Below are 8256 nucleotides of genomic sequence, written 5' to 3' on the forward strand. Positions count from 1 at the left end.
AAACTACATTTTTGATCCTCAAAACTCTCAAAAAAACACTTCACTTTTACTGATTAAATAATTAAAAAAAATAATACTATATATTCAAAGAATCCAAACCATTTTTCTAAATTTATAGTTCGAATATTATAATTTCGATAAATCGAGACGTTATCGACCAACGCGACAGCATCAGATAAATCCCAGCACTACCTCGATAATACCAAGGACCCAATTGGCAGCAGAATCATATTGATTCCAGAGCTTCTTGCTTTCAAGGATTATATGGCTATGGCTGTCGATCAATCAAAAAACGAGTTGGAATTTGATATTCCCAGCGTTTTAATTATGAAATCTCGGCATCAGGAGCAGCTGTGAGATAGTAATTATTCACGACGTCCTGCACCTGTCTCCGCAAATTCCTATTCTCCTCCATCAGATCATTTTTAGTATTCGCTATCTCCTTTATGCGGCTGAGCATGCACTGGTTCTTTCTCGCCCTCACTCGCCCCATTCCCACTTCCATTTTCTCTTCCAGCTGCTGCAGTTGTTCAGTATCCAATCCTTCTAGATCTTCTCCCATTGTCTGTTTCAACATCAACTGCAGCTGATCGCCCTGAAGCTTCAACTTCGCTAACTGTAAATCCTGGTTTTTATCATGATTGTTATCGCTGCACACAACTAGGGCACGGGATTCTGATTGCGGTGATGGTGATTTTTCAGAGTTTGTCATGTAACGGTCCAGTATGGTTTTCATATCTGAACTGGCGTAATCGAAGATCTTTCCTGAGCTTGAAAAGATGAGCACTGCTACGTCTGCATCACAAAGGATGGAGAGTTCTTTGGCCTTCTTAAGCAAACCCGCTCTTCGCTTGGAGAAGGTGGCTTGCCGGCTTGTTGGATTTTCTATCCTTTTGATCTCTATTTTACCTCTTCCCATGGCTGCAACACAGCTGTTTGAGGCCTTGTGAATATACTTCCACCGTGATATATACATAGATGATTTTCAAAAGCTGCCATTATTAGGCGTGTGAGATTTTTAGCAATTAGATAACATTAGAATGCCGTTTTTCGGGCACTGGATAATAATAGGGTATCAGTTGGATGTTCAGTGTGAGATGCTGAGTTTTTATGCATTAAGTCGAGCCACTCTAACGGGTCGATAGGAAGCGGAAAACCGGTTTAGATTTGCTGTTTAAGGCAGTGGGTGTTGGAAATATTGATTGGAGGAGAGTCCACCAACATCTGATTTCTAGAATAACTAAAGGCCAGACCGTTAATAGATTAGTTACTATATTTATTTTGGGAAACTATGGATTATTAATTTAGATTGATTTTAGTTGGAGATTGGTTTATTTCACCATTTTTTAAGTTCGGTGAAAAAAAAATGTGTTTACATTGTTTAAAATTGAATTAGTAGGGTGTAAATGTGGTTTTTGTTTATTAAATTTATATAGGTTGTGTTGTGTTTTTTTTGTTTTGTTTTGTGTTTTTTTGTTTGAAAATACATTTTACATAATAAATAATATTATTTTTATTTAAAATTATATTACTAAATTTAATGAATAAGTGAGGTGACATTATGGTCATGTATAATAATAAAATTTGAATTGATCAGGAAATTAAATTAATCATTTAACATCTAAGAAAGTTTTAATAGCAGACTCAATCACCATCTATCCAAAATCCCTTAAATAGAAGGGAAAAATAAATTAATAATATAAATTAATTGTTTTTCAAATTTCAAATTATTAATTTATATTCATTTGAGTTTGAAATTTAATAAATATATAATAAAATTATTTTAAATAAAATTTATGATTAAAGTAACCATTAAATTAAAATAAATTATTTTCTTTAAATTTAAGAAAAAGAATTTACATACATATATGAAAATAATATATGGTGAGAAATTTTCCCTGATGGGGTGTGTGTTGGTAGAAAGGAACTGTGGGGATCTGTGCCATGATTAATGTCATATTAGAAAGGGTTAGAGGGTGGCCTTGCTACAACCCTCACACATTTGTATTATATGGCAATGTGGAATCACACATGTAGATAGTAAATGTCACAGGGTATGTTCAAAGTGGCACCTTAACACTGAGGTTTTATGTTGGTAGTTCTTCTTTCTTTCTCTTCATCTCTCTTCCGTCCGTGTTTCCACATTCATGTGTCATTCCGATGGGGCAGTTTTTATATGTTGGAGCCTAGAATCAACTGGAATCCCTGTCGTGAATTATGGAACGAAAAAATTGGGTTTTATTATGAGCTGTTTACATACTATACAATTGTTTCTGTTTTCTTTGGAATCTTGCTATCTTGCATGGGGATGTATCAAAACTCTTTGGCATGGAAATTAATATCTATCTCATGCATGGATGTATGTGTTTATTGTTTGGCTTATTCATTGTCTCTGACATTTATTAAGTATCGTGGTTTCTTCGGTAAGGCCCTGCTCATTTTACCTCTGTTTCTAGTCTTCAGAGGGCTTGGGGAGCCTGGGGTTACTGTCGTCGGCCTCTTGCGTTAGACCCAAATCATTCTCAAGATAATTGTTGGGTTTAGGCCTAACGTTCAATGTTATATGGCTTTATGTTGTGGTACCCTTACAGGTTTACAATTGAAGAGTGCTTGCTGAGACCTTAAGCTTGTTATCTACGTCAAGCTCAAGGTCTGTGCTTCTTGTCCTAGTGTTTTATACTTTTGTGTGGGTGGTTTGAGTAGCAAGATAGTTCGTCCCTCTTATGGTAAAGGCTCCTCAGCGAATGGAGGTCGAGGGCGTGGCAGAAACATGAGGCAACATGGTGAAAGCAGTCATGCCCAGCCTCGCCAAGCGAGGGGCATGGGACGCATATGGAGGTCTCTAGACTTATTCGTGACTCTGCCCATTCTTTTCATATTAACACTCCGTTGCAGGTTCGTTAACTAATCTCTAACTAAGAGGAAAAATTAAACCAACAGGCAGAAGCATAGATAAATTTGGAAGAATGGAGAGATTTGGTGTCAGATCCTGGCCATTCCAGGGGTCAAACTTCTCAGTATAAGCAGTTTGTATGCCTCTATTGGTTAGTGAAGAATATCGTGGCCAAAGCAATGATGAACCCTCCAGCTAACTCATCCAAGTCTAATCCTAGTTTACATGAAATTCATCAGGAATTTCAACTTATTCAGTTTCAAATCTAGGAGCAGAATTACCTGGTTCAAGTGCGAAAGACCTAGCTCCCTTGGACTCATGAGATGATTAGCAGTATGTTTGGCCTAGTTTTTGCTTTAAATTTTGTTATATCTAGATGAAGAATTGATAGACTATGATATTTTGGTTTAGGTATTTAGATTTTAGAAGGCTTCTAGACATTCAGTCATATATGGCTTTGTTAGATATTCTTAAACTTTTATGTCTTTGGATGGCTTATAATGTTGTTAGGTGGCCAACAAGCATGGTTTCTCTCTAGGCAAATTGAGGCCACCTAACTACTTGAATTATGGATGTAATGTACATTTTGAAAAAAATGAATTAAAAGATCCTACCAAACTTACAAAAAAATTATGATGAAAAATTTTGAAATATTCATATAGATTAATTTTAGTTTGAAATTTATTTGAAATTGTATTTATTCCATCCCGAGAAAAACAAAAACATAAACTTTTAAAATTATAAAATCGTTTATATTTTAAAGTATAAAATACATAATTTTGTATTAGTTTCAAATTTTAATGATATGATATGTTTATATTTAATTTAAATTAAGATTTAATAAATATCCTAATAAATTTATTTAATATAGTTTTTTATGATGAAAAGAATCCTAAATTAAATTTTAATGATATGTTTATATTTAATTTAAATTAAGATTTAATAAGTATCGTAATAAATTTATTTAATATAGTTTTTTATGATGAAAAGAATCCTAAATTAAATTTTAATGATATGTTTATATTTAATTTAAATTAAGATTTAATAAATATCATAATAAATTTATTTAATACAATTTTTTTAATGATGAAAAGAATCCTAAATTAGGTAAATGAATAAATTTTTAAAATATTTTATTAAAATTGAATAAGAATTTAAATTCGTACAAAATTTGTGTATACATGTTTTGGTTTTAGATTAGTTAAACAAATAACGGAAGATGACAAATACTCATTATGAGTTTTTTAGTATTAATATTTTTTTTATTTATATATTAGTTAATTTTTTAATAAATTTCAATATTACTGATAAAAATTAATTCTAATGAATATACTATATAATTGGGATGATGTGAATGTTTATTTTGAAATAAGGTTGATATAATTTTAATTTAATTATTAGTAGTTATTAAGTAAATGGTAGGGATTTAGTTTTAATGAAATATTCTAGAATATTTTTAGTAGTATTCACAAATCAAAGGTTAAGTTTGATTTCAAATTAGTTATTAAGCCCTGATATTAATATTAAGCTATGATATTTCCCTATAATATTTGAAAATATATTTTTAATAAATCATGATATTATCCCATAATATTATAACAATTTTTTTGAAAAATTAAAATCTAAAAATTATTTAGAACCTCAATGATTATTAGGCCGATAGGCCTTCCTATGCATCAACTTCTTCGTTAACACTTTTACCTTGCTCCGTTTGATTAGGTGAGACACTTTCAACTGTTGATCTAACCCAGAAAACGAAACAATGGAAAATCAAGAAAGCACGAAAATTCAAGAAAGCACAAAAGAATGTCAATCGGAAAACCAAGAAAGCATAAAAATCCGGGGTGCTCATTTTGGCAGAACGCAAGATTTTCTGGATGCCATGCACCGGTCAGAGTATGCATTAGCCTTGCTGTTTCTATTATAAAGCACTGGTCAAGGAGCTTTCCATTATAAAGTTATGGGCAAGGAGCAGAGGGTTGATCAGTAGATTGTGTTGAATTTTTCATTTATATGGAGATCCATTGGCAGACGCTGGTGATGTTACTACTGGCCACTCCAACTCTTGCTCCTTGTGCATACTCTTAGCAGCCTTCTTCCTGGCCAGTGCAAATACGACAGCATCCATACCATCCTCATTCATATAAACCTCGATATTGACCTCATCCTTACAAGGCACTATAGAATTATACATCCTCAAGATCAGATCATGCCTGCTCTGAAGCTCCATGGTTGCCAACAAGCCCTGGCAATATCGGTGCCCGCTGGCATAAAACTTGAAGACATTCTGTCCTTCTTTCAGCAGTAGGGGAGTATCGTTTTTGTCCTCGGTACCTAATAGACTAAATTTTTTCTCAAAGATCCCGTCCTTCATTGCAAATTGTGCCGCCCAGGCTAGGGTGATCTGCTCGTTTTGTCGTCGGCCCACAAAGTAATTAACGGCAAAGGCGATCAGGAAAGTGATGCAAAAGAACTCTATGTAGTAAGATTGAGGGTTTGCGGGGCATTAGAGTTTCTCTAACAATGAGAACCGTCCACGGTGAGCTCCAGGTTTCTAGTGGTGTTGAAGACGAGAGAGTAGATGGAATAGGTGGGCGGCGGGAATGGCTTCATCCAGAGGACGTAGGAGGTGGCGTTGAGCAATGTTGTGGAGCAAATGCGCTAGCCATCGTAGGTCTGGAGAAGCATAGCGAACTCCATAGCGTTGTTGGACGCCGTGAGGAGGGCGTACTTGAGTGTATCGTTGTGTAGGAGCTAGATCCCTAGCAAGGCCGAGAAGGACTGCGTCACGTTCCGGTAGCCCGGTCTGCCGAAGGAATTCATGGCCATCACACTGGAAATTACTGCGTAGATTGTGTTGAGAATGAGAAGGATGCAGCCTTCTTCCTGGCCAACGCAAATACAACAGCATCCATACCATCCTCATTCATATAAACCTCGATATTTCCTCATCCTTACAAGGAACTATAGAATTATACATCCTCGAGATCAGATCATGCCTTCTCTGAAGCTCCATGGTCGCCAACAAGCCCTGGCAATATCGGTGCCTGTTGGCATAAAACTTGAAGACATTCTGTCCTTCTTTTAGTAGCAAGGGAGTATCGTTTCCATCCCCGGTACTTAATAGACTAAATTTTTTCTCAAAGATCCCATCCTTCGTTGCAAATTGCGCCGCCTAGGCTAGGGCGAAATGCTTGTTTTTCTATCGGCCCACGAAGTAATTGACGGCAAAGGCGATCAGGAAAGTGACGCAGAAGAACTCTATGTAGTAAGACTGAGGGCTTGCGGGGGATCAGAGTTTCTCCAGCGACAAGCACCGTCCATGGTGAGCTCCAGGTTTCCGGTGGCGTTGAAGACGAGAGAGCAGATGGAATAGGCGGGCGATGAGCATGGCTCCATCCAGAGGATGTAAGAGGTGGTGTTGAGCAATGCTGCGGAGCAAATGGGTTGGCCACCATAGGTTTGGAGAAGCATAGCGAACTCCATAGCGTTGTTGGGTGCCGTGAGGAGGGCGTACTTGAGTGTGTCATTGTGCAGGAGATAGATCCCCGGCGAGGCCACGAAGGACTGCATCACGTTCAAGTAGCCCGATCTACCGAAGGAATTCATGGCCGTCATGCTAGAAATTATTGCGCAGATTGTGTTGAGAATGAGAAGGATTTTGATCGGAGAATTGCCATGGAAATTGTCTGGAGAATATGGCGAGAATTAGGGGTTAGGGATTTGAATGGGATTCCCATATAGTGCGAGGGAGCACAACAAAAGAGTGTTTGGGTCTAAGGACACAGACGAGGGAAATTGTTTGGCGTTGGTGCATCGATTTCTGGTGTGTTAACACGTATCAATTTCTATCATCAGAGACATCATCATTTTTCTTTAATGGATTATTCTCACACGGAACATACAGCTTATGATAAGTATAACTTATACACGACGACGTTTCTTTTGTGAAATTTAATAGAGAGTATTTGGGTTTTTCAGTCAATATATCAGATGTTTGAATAATGCAGTAGATTCGTAACTATAATTGCTTGTTAATTTAAATCTTAGATCTGAACAATAATTTGTAAGAAAAATCACAAAACCAAAATAAACAATAGATTTATTTGGAAAATTACTTGGAAAACCACCTTAAATTTTCTGTTAAATAAAAATTTACAATGATTTACAATTCTGTCAACTCCAATCTTCTGGTCTTGTCAGGCATACATATAATTTTTAATCAATATTATATATAAATAATTAATAATTTAGTCAAATATTATTAACACAATAGCATGTGCTATGAACCAGTCTCCAACAAGATCAAAACCATCACTATAAACTCTTCTAAAATTTTCAAGAATTTATAATACTTCATTAGCTAATATGAATAGTGTCTGGTGTGTTGTTCCTCCTTTCAAGCGTGCGTGTTCATGTTTAGATGGTCGTCTTCAGACATGGTTTTCTTTAGGTGAGCGTGGGTGTTCATGTTTAGATGGTCGTTTTCAGGCGAGCGTGAGATCACAATCAGGAAGGCATCCATGGAGAAGAAGTGCTTCTTTTATTCTTGCTACATGTAATGTTAGCAACGATTTGGTATTTTCTTATTTTTGTTTTTGCCTTCGGGCCTCCTAATTTGGCACTGACCATGGTTTTTTTAACGTCTCTATAGACATGGTCTTCGGAATGGTTGTGGTCATTTAATTTCCAACTTCTAAGTTCTCCCTTTGACATTTAAGGTTTGTAATGTCATATTTAGCATGGTTTCGAATATTATATTTTGACTTTCTAATCGCAATATACAATTATGGTTTTCAATGTAGTATCATTCTATATATGTATATTATTCTTTATAAAGTATAATAATAATATCATGGTTTCTAATGGAATTAACTTTTTAATAGCAATATATCAACATGTTTTCTAATATTATGTTTTGACTTTCTAAATGCAATATACAATTATGGTTTTCAATGAAGTATATTGGTAGGGGATAGTCATGGTGGTTATTGCCATGGTCACTAGCAAGCTTCGTATATTCTTGGCCATCTATAGAGGTTTCTTGATTTTGGGCAATTAACTTAAGCTCTTGATTTTGGGTAAATAACTTACTTTAAAATGAAATAAGACATTCAATGTGTTCCTTGTAATATAGATATAAACAAAACATCTAAAGATCTAGTCCAAGAAAACAAGGTTTTCCACAAACCAATTAACTCTTCTAGAAAAATTCAACAATTCCAATTTAATAATCCTATCGGCCTCTCTTTGTACCTCAATTGCCAGTTTATTTTATCCATGATATTGTTCTCGTAACCATTTTGATATAGGGGTAGTCTAAGTTATGCTTTTGGATGTTCAGTGTGAGATGCTGAGCTTTT

At 35.5% G+C, this 8256-nt stretch overlaps 1 pseudogene; it reads right to left on the bottom strand.

Annotated features, from left to right (window-relative positions):
• Positions 1-325: 325 nt before the first annotated feature.
• LOC149186150 (MADS-box transcription factor 23 pseudogene) lies at positions 326-919 on the bottom strand (annotated as a pseudogene).
• Positions 920-8256: the final 7337 nt, after the last annotated feature.

This window comes from Pinus tabuliformis, chromosome 3_1, assembly GCF_031772625.1.
Source record: "Pinus tabuliformis cultivar Carrire ecotype Pingquan chromosome 3_1, CPIR1, whole genome shotgun sequence".
Taxonomy (NCBI): domain Eukaryota; kingdom Viridiplantae; phylum Streptophyta; class Pinopsida; order Pinales; family Pinaceae; genus Pinus; species Pinus tabuliformis.